Consider the following 13,335-nt stretch of genomic DNA (forward strand, 5'->3'; position numbering starts at 1 on the left):
TATCTACAAAAAATACTAGCCCAGGGTCGGGTTTTTTGCCGGCAAAAAGGTATTTTTGCCGGGACAGTGGAAAAAACCATGGCAAAAATGGAAAAAACCAGCAAAAATGGAAAAAACGGCAAAAACTTAATTGCAAATAAAGTAGCATTATATTGTTAATCAAGAAATAGTAACAATATAATATAAATAATGCACTTTAATATTTTAGTTATGTCTCTCCATGTTACTTCTAATTTATAAGGTGAAAAATAAATAAAAAAGAAATGTTGGGATTGCAAAACTTAAGATTTTAAATGTTTGCTAAAACAATTTTTTCAGAATGAGCTAATTCCTTCAATGCTAAAACAAAGAATGTTTACTTAAGCTTAGTAAATTAATAAAAAGATTGAATTCTAATTACATATGTATATATATATATATATATATATATATATATATATATATATATATATATATATATATATATATATATTTTATATATATACATATATTTAATTAATTACTTTTTTTATCCCACTAAGATTTTTAAGCTATTTATTTAATAACAGAATATTTACTTGAATATAGTAAAATATTAACTTTTCCTCACTAAAGAAATAATGCATTTACATGCAGTACAGTACCTAAAGATTTCTGCACACTAGTCACAACTCTTCAAATTGTGTACTGCAAGTTCTGCTACAATAGAGAGATATTTCTCAAATTTTTCTTTTGTACAATCAAAAATACGAAACCGTTTGCCAGTTGCTTCTCTCACGAAACTAGTTTATTGCTATGCCATGCTTAAACAACAAATAGGTTTTGATGAAGATGGTATAGACTATGATGATTTAAGTGACATTTCAATCCAAAGAAATGTGTATTTTGCTTTTTAATTACTTTTATTTCTTTTATTTTATAGTTGTATCTTAAGTATACTTTATATAGATATTTATTATTCTGTAAAAAATGCTATAATAAACAAGCTAATTACATTTTCATTGTAAGTTAATTATTTGTGTTAGATGTTACAAACTGAAATTTTATGTTAATGTTTAAAAATTTAGAAGTAAAACTGCTCCATAACTTTAAAAGTAAGTTAAACCTTAATTTTTTTTAAAACTATAACAATAATTAAATTAAAATTTTATCAAAATCTTTTCATGCTTTTAGTTTTATATAAAAGGGAAAAAAAAACTGTTCGTAAGTCGTGAACACAAAATCTATTTTTGCCACTTTGGCTAAAACTGGCAAAAACCAATTTTTGCCGGGCGGTAAAAACCGTGGTTTTTTCCGCCCCTGGCAAAAACTTGCCAACCCTGTGAAAAATTAAATATTTTTTATTCAATTGTTAAAGATATTTGATAGAATAAATGAGTAAATAAAAGAATGAATGAAGAAATTAAACAAACCAATTAATAAATGTATAAATAAGTTAATACATGAGAAAAATTAAATGTTTGCATAAAATAGCGAAGTAAGAAGAAACCAAGCGAATAAATGAACAAATATAAGGGGATTTTTAAATGAAAGAATGTGAATGGAAGAACTATTTTTTAATGCATAAATGATTTTATAAAAGATTGAACAAGTAAATGAAATGGACTATATTTCACTTTGCCCCACATGCACTAACTATACAAAGCATTTGACATACAAATAGGCTTAATATTAAGTTAATAAATCAGGGGTCTGGCCAAAGCAAATTTGGGTCCGTTAACGGACCCTTCACAAAAATCCGATCAACCAAAACGGACCTTTCACAAAAATCCGATCAACCAAAACGGACCTTTCACAAAAATCCGATCAACCAAAACGGACCCTTCACAAAATTCTGGTAAACAAAAACGGATCTTTCACAAATTGTTTATTGAAAGAGCAAATCTCAAATTAAAATAATACAGCATATTTAAAGTTAAATTAGAGGAATCATATTTTATTCTTTTTTTCAAGCTAACTTCGCTTTATTAGGATGCAAATAAATGAAAAGTCTCTTTATTTTTGTAACAAAGCTTATTTCAAGTTTTTAAAGGGGAATTCCATTTTTTTTTTATGAGTCAATAATTAAAATGCTGAATCGATGGTTTATTTTTTTATTTTATTTATTTATTTATTTTTGCTTCAACTGTGTCCAGATATTAATGATATGTTTATCATAGGACTCCAAAATGCAATTCAAAAGTAATTTTATCAAAAATATTTATTTTACATGCCGTTTTTATACTTTTGATTCCTTCACTTTGAGGATTGCAATCTTTTTGCATCCGCTGCGGAAATCTGATTTTTCGAATTTTCGATGTTTAGTACGCTTAGTTTAGAGGTAAACAAATAAAATATTTTTTTATTTTTGTGAAAATCACGGAGTTTATAAGGTTTGAACGAAACTTTGTGCTCTTAAGCAGAGTCTTGAGTTAAAAAGTTAAATGTTGAACCCCTGCCTAATTTTTTTTCTTACAGTTATTTTAAATACTATACAAAAAACATTTCTAGTATAATTTAACATGATGTAGAATGGTAGATAAATATTGATACTTGAGGGGTGCCCATCTCCCAAGGAGCGATGCCTCCCCCCTCTCTTCAAATACTAGAAAAACACTCAAGAATGATATTCTCAACAGAAAAGAGAGAAAACACTCAACTTTAAGTGTCAATGATGCAGTTTCCACCATCTCAAGAATCTAAACTTTCGTTTTTACGAGAAAATTTTTTTTTTTTTTAATTATTTGATTTTTCACAAAAATAATTGATTTTTCACAAAATTATTTTATTTTTCACAAAAAACGGACCCTGTGAAAAATCCTGGACAGATCCCTGTAAATACTGCACCATACATTAGTAGGTCTTGATTAATATTTAAAGTATTAATAAAACTAACTTTATCATTAAATAACAAAAATAATTTTTGACTTACAACAAAATATCACAATTTGAGTATTAATTTTTGAAAATTGTTGTACTATCATATTGTTTGATCTTTAGAGGTAATTTTTTCTTGACTGGAATCGACTCCATGTGTAACTATACAGTTAAGTTATCACTAGGCAGGTGGCGCTAAAAGCAGAGTAAATATTTGAACATTTCACTTTGCCCCATGTTCCCCTACTTTGAAAAATGTTAAACATGAAATTTAAGGCACCGAAATATTTAATTTACAGTAGAACCTCTCAATAAGGGACACTAAGGGGGCTTGACATTTTGTCCCTTAAATAGAGGTGTCCCTTTTTCGGAGGTGGATGAATTGATACATACCATGTACTTAGTAGTATAATATCACAATAACATTAACACAACTGACACTAATGATTAAGTACTGAAAATGTTTCGTAAATGGGGCATTCCAAGGTATTTTTGACATTTATGTAGAGTCCGTAACATGATGTTTTTTGCCATAACTTTTTAATTTACTGTTTGATTAGCATATTATTTTATTTTGATCTTTTCCTATCAACACACCAGCTCAAATTAAAATAATTTGCAAATCAAACGGTAAATTAAAAAGTTATGGCAAAAAAGGTCACGTTACTGACTCTACATAAATGTCAAAAATACCGTGGAATGCCCCAAATGCTAAATAAAATTCACAATTATTCAAATTTCTATGTTTTATTATTTTATTAATTAAAATTTAATCAAAAATTTTGTTTGTGATAAAAATATGTAATTCATTACATATATTTGCCTTATGTTGCATAAACTACAATATAATACTATGTGAATTACAATATTAATGTTCAAACTTTAAGTTTTATATACAAAGCTAATCAGTTGCTGTGCACTCTACCTACTTGAATAAGTTGTTAAGAGGGGAAATCATGCATGTTAATTTCAGCATTTTTTTTTTTTTTTACAATACATTATTTGTCTCCTTCACATATGTTTAAGTCAAACTTACCTCAAATTATATTTTTGGAGGAAAGTGAAACTTGAATTCCAGTAAATTTAACATTTCTTATGTGCTTATACTTTATTTTTTAGCTTTGTGAATGTCCCTTAATTAAAGGTAAATACATAGAAGTCCCTATTAAAAGGGACTGGGACCAGTCAAAATGTCCCTTAAATAGAGGTGTCCCTTAATGGAGGTTCTACTGTAAAAAGAATTTTGTGCTAAAAGATTTGTAATAAACTGCAGTATACTGTCCGGAGCGCAGCATCACTTCCTGTTAACCGTTTTTTAATCCACGAAAAAGTCAACCGCTTGTCAAGCATGTGACTGTTTATCTTTTTCGTTAAAAAGTAATAATTTTAAAGGGTAATGACGAAATTTTTTGCTTAAGAATAAACACATAAGTTTGTAATCTCTTAAGCAGAAAAAATGTGCTCTACAATATTTTAAAGTATTTTTTAATGACCTCACGTGTGGGACAAAAATGATCCTTTTCCATGGATCGGCCCTAAGCACTTTCGCATTCATTAAAAATGTTTCACATAATTTATTCACATGAGTTTTGCATGTAATTTTAAGATGTTCCTTATCTTTATTCAATTTAAAAACATAAAAATAAATTCTATTTGAATAAATAACAGGACACACAGCTGACAGAGAGGAAAAAAAACAATTCAGGTGCACCTTGATCGGAGGTCGCTGTGAGCAAATTATTTATAATTAATTTTTTTAAAAAACAATTAGTTTTAAGCACAAACAGTTTTTTGGTTCACTATCAAAAAGTCTTATTTCGTATTCAAGCTGGTTACTGGTAACAACACTGAAAGGGTATGGCATATTGCGATGGCCAACTAAGGAATAATTTCTCAACAATGAAGATTTGACTATCTCTTACCTTCTATAATTCCCATTTTCTTATCATCTAATGTTTTATTGGATGTTTTTTTTGATGCATGAAACGTTATTTTATGAATAATTTATTGTTAAAACTAGTTTTTAGTCTTGTAATGTTTTGTGTACCATGAGCTATATTAACCTGTATTCAATATTTATAATATAGTTTCATAATATAACTGATTATAAGGCTCTTTTCAAACCATGAAGTTAGATTATCAGCAAGTGAAAATTAGTTCATTAGAACAATAGTGATTCAGGATAGCGTATTTATGTGATGACTTTGAGTACTCTAAAATAACTTATTTTTGCAATTTTCCAGAGCTCGTCGTAATCACGAAAATTTAAACCTAGCAAAATATTTATTTATAGAATAATTCTGTTCACATAAAATTCGCAAAATTTTCAGCTCACAAGTTCGTAAATTTTCAATTTTGCGAAAATTTAGGCTTGTAAGAATAAGTGCTTTCACAGTATTTCATCAGCCTAGTTAAGGCAACCTGTTTATTAGCACAAAAGATTGTTGATGCTTTTCTTCAAAGCTCATTGTAATCACTTTCAATGGGCACATAATTATGACATCTGTTTTATTTTATTTGCATATTACACTTCTGATACATTTTTTCTGAAAGGAAGTTTTTGTTTTGTATTAAAATATAGTTGATAATATGGCAATTACGCAAAGTTAAAATGCAAACCTGTTACATAGCGTAATATTTTCACTAAAAAAAGTTTCAGATTTATTTGAATTACTTGTGGGCTTGCCCCTGCTAGGAAATGTATTTCCAAATCTGTATGTAAGCAAGGAAAAAGTTGCGAAGCGAAGCTCAAAAAAAGTCTACTCCAAGTTTAGACCTGAAGTGCTCTCGCTCATTCAACCTTTAATTGCTGTCATCCTCTCCCTCTTAACACGTTTTTTATTACCCTGAAGATGATCTATGTGCCCCATCCCCAACTGGGAATAGGGAAGCTGTCCCCTCTATTCTTTTATTGTCACTGGTGATAGGCGTGGTTAACACAGAAATTTGTCGATTTTTGCAAAATTTCCCAGTTTCCCATTCAATTACTCTTATCCTAATTTAAGTATGATTAAAAGAAAGGTATCCCTGAAAAGCCCAAACTTTCAAGAATGATGCGTAGTTTTTCAATTTGAGCAAATGTTTGATTTTGCGTATTTATGAAGCATTTAAACAGAAAGCACCTCTTGCTTTGTCAACTCATAAATTTAACCTCCATTTAATATTAAATTTTAATGGAAAAAGAAAAATTTAAAAACATGCATCATTATTTGTACTGCTGTGAAGAATCGTATGCAGAAAAAATTATCTCAAAATATTTAAATGCAAAAAAGCAATCGGGAGGAAACTTCCCATAACACCGACTTCGTAACTTTGAAGGCTCTTTCCAGCGGCACTTAGAGAGGTTTTCCATCTCCAGGTCTGCTAATAGCTACCAGTTTGTTTTGCACTCTTGGCTTCCTTAAGAGGTTTTCTATCTCCAGCTCAGTCACTTTCCTATGCCGGGCTGATGAGTGCTAATAAGCACGAAACTGCAGTCCTCGGCTGGAAATGGCTGAGCTGGCGGTGTATTTCACGTATTTCTGCTTTAGCCCAGGCTAATGGGTGGTAATTTACTGAATATAAATTGCCTCGCATTCAATCTTCGAGTTGAACCGAACCATTGCTTTGGTCACTCGTCTGGTCTGCTAATTCTATATTAGCTACCAGTTTGTTTTGCACTCTTGGCTTCCTTAAGAGGTTTTACAACTCCAACTCAGTCACTTTCCTATGCCGGGTGGTGAGTGCTAACAAACACGAAACTGCAGTCCTCGGCTGGAATGACTGAGCTGGCGGTGTATTTCTAATGTCTTTACTTGTTATGGTTAGGCATTTGTGATTCTTGCATTTTATCAGTAGGTAAATTTAGGTGTTTCACTTGACAAGATAAAATTCCTCTCCCCCCTTTCCTCATTTAAGTTTGACGTGTCCCCAACAATATCATATTACTTTACAGAACCCCCTTTAAAAGGTTAATTATGAATGTTTGCACTTCATAGATACTATCTTGTGTATTTAACAAGCAACTGTTTGACAGCAATAACTGCAGGATGGTTAATAAAAGGCTTGCATACCAAAAGACACCCATTACCGTTAATCAAGCTTAATGTCATATTTCAGGATATAAACTTTAGTTCAGTGTGCAAATTACTCTCATTGTGAACTCTTTTTTTACACGATCTTAGAACTGAATTTTAGATAAAATGCAAGCACTTTAAAGGAGCTTATTCAGGATTAAAATAAATAGGTAAAAAATAAAAACAGAAAGCAATGTTTCATACACAAAGAACAAAGAGAACTACAAACAATATAGAACTACGAAATTTGAATTAAAACAGCCCGATCGAAGTAAGTCACTAAACGCCAACGAATTTTAAAATCTTGAAAACTTCAAACAATTTAAATTGCAGCAACATGTCTGCAGCACCCATTTTTTTCAAAACCTGAAGCTGATCAAGACAGTAGAAACACACATTTGAAAACTAACTCGAAAATACTCACAGCAAAACCGTAAATACAGAAGGGTATATTGTTTCAAAAGTAACTTCCTCGTGACGAAAGTGATTTGCCAACAAATGAAATTTAATATAGCGGAACAATCAAGATATTTTAATGGTATTTTTTAAATCAGGTAGATATTGCTATAGTACAACACATTTTGTGATAATATTTATTAAAGTTGGAAGCGTTAAAACATGTTTATAGTACATTGCAGATAATTTCGTAATAGCGTGCAACATTATAACGATTATAAGACATGCTCTCGAAGTTCATCACTGCAGTAAACTATGCAATTCTAACACTTACTTAGGAATCTTCATCAATAATAATAGGAAGGTTTAATGTTATTTTTCACTTGCACATCATCATCCACCATTGCTACCCAGATTAATCATCATCACTAAAATGTGAATGATATAAATTGTGCTGAGATGTCTAGATTTCAAATGGATCTCCGCGTAAACAATGTGCAACAATCTTTTCGAATAGTTAACGTATTATTCACTTTAGAGATACTTAATGAAACAAAATCATCATAAACTAATGAAAATTGGTTTAAAAATCATATGCAAAGAGTATACAACCGTGTAGTGCAATTTTTATTATATGACGAAAAAAAATTCTAAATGAAGTATTCATCTAGAAGATTTTAACGAAAACCAATTACTTTTGTTTTATAAAACCACGTCTTACATCTTTTCTTTAGAGTGCAAACTATTTTTTCCCCAATATGATTATTTGAATAAATTGATTGATTCTAACTGAAACCGCTGAAACGTTGTTGAATTACGTATTGCACCGGCGAAATATATTCTAATCCCAAAAATATTTTAATGTAACCACGCCTTACTGACGTGTAGAACAGCTTGTCGTTCATTTTATTGTTCACATCATATTTTCTAGTTTATTAGGAAGAAGATATGTGCTCCTTCTAAAAATGTGAAGTTTAAAATTTACGTAGAAGTTTGTACTACTTAAAAACTTTATTAGCATGTCCCTATATCCAGGACCAATGACGTTACTGCGTTTACGCAGCCGTTTAGGATTACAATGGTTGCGTCGACGAAACTCACCGGTCGACCGGTAAGTAACTGGTTACTAACCGAAGCGTTCTATGATCAACCGGTTACCACAGCGGTAACCATTCTAAGCAGTTGATTGGTTGATTGGAGCACGTGATCATTAGCTGTCACGTGATTAACTAACCGGTCGCTCCCGGTCGAGCTCGTCGAACGCAACCAATGTATCCGCGCCGGCCGGATAAATTCATTTGCACATGTTTGTTTTGCTGAAACACAATGTTTATTTGAATAATGAGGAGAAAATTATTTTTCTTGAATAGCTATTGATAAAAGAAAAATAAATAAAAGAAAAATAGAAGACAGTAAGTTGAAAGAAAACTGCTTTTTCAAGTTATTTTTAAATTTAAATTGCATTCAAGTTAAGAAGTTTTGGAAAGGAAAAACTAAACTTTTAGGTAATGTGTTGATAATCGTCCTTTTACGGATAAAGTTCTACCGTCTGGTATGATTTTTTTTTTTTTAAACTTGAATTTTTATGAATACTTTATCAAGTCAGATGCAATTACTTAAAATTCAATGATGTTATATAGGGCAATTCCATGGTGTCGAACGTAAAAAACGAAGAAAATATTCTCAGTTTTAATTCCATTTACCAAATATAAAATGTTCCAAAATGATCAAATTTATTTACAAGATACTTACTACATCCCACTGAATAAAAAAATTATGTTAGTTTTTCAAAATAGATTCCTAAAGTATAAATTAAAAAAATTTTAAGAGTTGGTGTTGGAGTGTTGGACGTAAACACACAAATAGTAAAATTGATGGTTCACTTAAAAATTATTAAAAGTCTGTGAATTGACTTACATTTTAATTTTAAAAACAGCATAATTCTAAAGTATACTTATGATTGAAGCATATTTCACAGTTTTCAAATGATATTATAAGGAATAAAATTATTTAAAAAATATTTTCAGCTTGGTGTCGGACATAAATTTTCCGTGTCGGACTGAAACTGTTCATATTGGACATAAACTATTGTTCTTAAATGTAAATACATAACAATGATTACAGTTATAAATATGTAAATTATAGGTTACATGTATTGAAACAAAATTTACCACATAAATTCAAAAGTAGGGTTGATTGGGGGAAGTGGGACATTGGGGTAAGTGGGTCACCATTAAAAACTGAAATAGCCATATGGTTTTTATACTATTTTACATTGATCACGTCACGGTTCATCACAGTGATTAGTTTTGCATATACTTGGGTTACGTGGAATTTTTTTTCTAGGTCAGAGAACTTAGTCAAAAAACAAAAAATCCAAAAAATATTTTTTGGTGAGTTTAAGCAGCATTTTTCTAAGAAGTGTTTCCCGGTTATCATTTATTTTTTTATGATCATTAAAATTCATGTACAGTTTAACTTAAATTATATAATGCAATCAGAATGTTTGAGTAAAATATTATTAAAAACTGTTTCAGAGGAGGGGCCCCATTTACCCCGTAAAATTTCACTATAAGAGGTCACCACACTATGGGGTAAGTGGTTCCCCCCCCCATAACAGTGATGATTTGAAAATCAAAAGCAACTCTGATGAAATATTTGTATTTTAGTGAAATACAGGACAACTATGATGACTTAGTAGGAAATATAGTTCAGCTACAAAAGCTGGTGATTAAATATTTGTGAAACTTACCGGAAAGAAAACCATCAAGATTTATATGGGTTGAATATTGATAATGGTTCTACCTTTGCCAACTTTACAAAGACGCAGTCATTTAGTGTTTCTAATTTCTTTTTCCACTTATAGTTTTGGCAAATTTGCCAAAATTGATCTTAATCAACTGTATTACGTTCATTCAACACACCTTTTCTCAAAAAGGGTCCTACTTACCCCATCAACCTCAAATGTATATACGATAAATTCACTAAATTGTTTTTTATGCATGTTTCACTTTAACTTTGAAATGAAAGGCCAGAAAAGGAGAAACACGGTTGAAAAAATATGTTGTTTAAAGGAATGTAACAGCGTCGGACGTAAAATTTTTTTACCTCCGACACCTAGATTTTAGTAAAAAATATTCACTTGTTACAAAATGAAAATAGGTTACATCAAAGAGATTGAAATTCTTACTTTGTACCCAAAAATACATGTATGTAGCTTTAAAATTATTGGCTCAGCATAATTAACTGCGCATTTTTGGTGTCGGACGTAAAACACTTAATGTACCCTAGAGGAATTCTTTTACAAATCAAAATTAATTATATTTTGACACATTTTTGCAACATCACCAGCAACATATTGTATCTTTAAATGGTTATTCATCTCAATTCATAATATTAGTATGTATTTTTTGGAAAAAATAGAATTTCTTCGAGAGTCACCAAATATGGTTTGAAAATACTCAAGATGTTGACCTTAGTTTAACCTCCTGTAACTTATTTATAACTGAAGTGATCGAATTTTAGACAGGCATTTCAAAATATACAACTCTTTACCCTTAAAATGACACCTCATTTGTTTAGAAATTTTACTTTTGTAAATTTGATCATCTGGTTGACCTTATCATGGAATTGCCCTATAGTTTCAGACGGGGAAATTGTGGGTTAAAATACCATAACATCTTAATATTTTCTTAAGTATCAAAGATAAAATGATTTAATTTGGCATGGAGTTCGCTTACACAATTTGGAAATTATTCAAATAATCACTTTTTACCTAAAATTATATTATTATTTATTTTATTTAAATTAAATGAGTGACCAGGAATTACCCCGGATCAGGACAGTTATGGGTCACACATGGGGCAAATATGAGTCACTCCCTTTTTTTAAAGTAATCCATGTCAAAAGTAACTAACTATTCTAAATTATCATTTCTTACCCCACTGAGAGCCTTGTTAATGACGAAAAGTTTTATGTTTAAGAAATAACACATTATAATTGAAATAATTTTATGTTACTCTTACTAGTCGACTACAATTGGCTATTGCTCTTTGCTCTAAGTCCACATTGGATGAAGAAATTTCTTTCATAGTTGTATGCTACCTTCATCATTCATGTTTCTGTCAACTGCAAGGATTTTTCTTTTCAATTAACTAGACTGAAAAAAATGCACTTATTTCAAATTACTTCTAGAAATGTTTCACTTGAACAAACTAAAATTTCCGACACCTTGTTCCAAAAAATTCATTTCTGCTTTTTCTTTGTCCAAAATTTAAGTTACTTTCCCATTGTAGAATAGGTATGTTCCTTATCATCATACACAACAAAGTATATCTGATTTTCAAGTACAGAATGAATTCGTTTATATCACCATCTTTTAATATTTTTAAAACAGGCTTGTTTTTGAAATTCTTTCCTCTTTTTGTCGTTGTCATAAACAATTCCAAAATAAGCTCATTTTGCATTTAAACGCTGTGTCTATATCAGCTTAAGGTACTTTTATTTTTTTGCAAGCAGGGTTTCTCATTGCCTACAGTTGTGAAATGATTTCTCTTGCAGTTACAAGTAGACATTGACTACATTTGTGAAATCGATTTCTCTTGCAGTTACAAGATAGACAAGCGAATTTGTTATAACTATCGAATTTGTCTCCTTATTTGGTACTAAAGTAATTTGCATTAATTTGTTGGTTATTTTGCTTCTTGATGTGTGCCATAATTACATGCTGACATAAATTATCTTCAAAGCTGAAATTGATTTGCTAACCAAAAGGGCATGATACTTAAGCAGCAATTGAAGATGATAAAATATCTAATGTTGCACTTGGAGCACTAAATTTTCTTTTTAAGAGAGAGTTTGGCATAGAAAAGGAAGTTGAAGTTAATACTTATTTTATTCAAGTAAAAATAAATGAGAAAACTATAAAATACCAGAAAATATACTGATCCAGAATTACCCCGCTAAACTGGGGTATAAATCAGCATACTTTTATGTTAACTTTTTTTTTAAAAAAGAAGAAAAAATGTATGTAGGTATAAAAAGGTTAGACCATTTGCTATTAAAAAAAACAGCACCAACAAAATTATTCCTTCAACAGTGTTTCACCAACACGAATTTCGAAAATGATCATGATTTTTCGAGGCAATCTTTTTTGAAGATGTTTTTATAGAAGTATGAAAACTATTTTTTCTCTCTTATTTATTTCACTGTTGCATTGTTTTTGACCTTGGTATAGGAAAATTAAATGTATAAGGATGATTTAGCATTATTTAGTTTTTTTGCAAAAACGTTTTTTAACAGTAAAAAGTTGGTGACCATTTTTTACCCCGAAAAAACCCCATAATTCCCATGTGTGACCCTAAACTTAATTTAATAGAGAATCTTGAAATGCGGTATTTACCAACTGTTTTATAACATCTTTAGTGCTCTAATGTTGAATTTTAATTATGTGGAAACAAGAAACATTACAGCGATTTAAACAATATTTCCCATAGTTCTGTTAGGTAGGCTTGCCAAACGTCCCGGTTTTCAAACAAAATGCATTACTTTATGTCCTGGAAAAAGATACATTTGATTACAGATATGACCAAAAATGTCCAAAAAAAAAGTAAACTGTGAAGGATGACTTTGTTTTCAGACTGACATAAGTACAAAAATTGCGATTTTCTGATTATTAACTGCATTGTATGTAGAATTCTAGCCCATATCGAGCTACGCTAACGTAATTCTTTAAAAAAAATTCTCTGTAATAATTTACCAGCATTAAAAGATCACGCTTCCTATCCTTTGCATGTGCCAGACAAATGTTTTTATCCTATCTCCTGTAAAGTAGCGATTATGTGACTTACGTTAGTCTGGCTCTGAGGTACAGATTTGTAACATTGATTTGTAAAAGTAAGAGCATTTTTACAACAAGATTTAAAAAAAAAAAAAACTTCTAAAAAAGTTCTTGCCAATGCAAAGAACATGTAAGTGTCGTTCACATTTTCATTTCTTGCTCAAAATTTTTCTTCTTACCAAAGTAACTTTAAAACATTAACGTGTCGGA

At 30.2% G+C, this 13,335-nt stretch overlaps 1 protein-coding gene across 1 annotated transcript in view; it reads right to left on the reverse strand.

The window, feature by feature from the left end:
• Positions 1-7,751, reverse strand: part of LOC129216909 (protein phosphatase 1A-like) — a gene marked incomplete at its 3' end in the record, with an annotated part of 28,577 nt that extends 20,826 nt beyond the window's left edge. The window contains 1 exon segment of the mRNA XM_054851125.1: positions 7,621-7,751.
• Positions 7,752-13,335: the final 5,584 nt, after the last annotated feature.

Source organism: Uloborus diversus, chromosome 2, assembly GCF_026930045.1.
Source record: "Uloborus diversus isolate 005 chromosome 2, Udiv.v.3.1, whole genome shotgun sequence".
In the NCBI taxonomy this organism is placed as follows: domain Eukaryota; kingdom Metazoa; phylum Arthropoda; class Arachnida; order Araneae; family Uloboridae; genus Uloborus; species Uloborus diversus.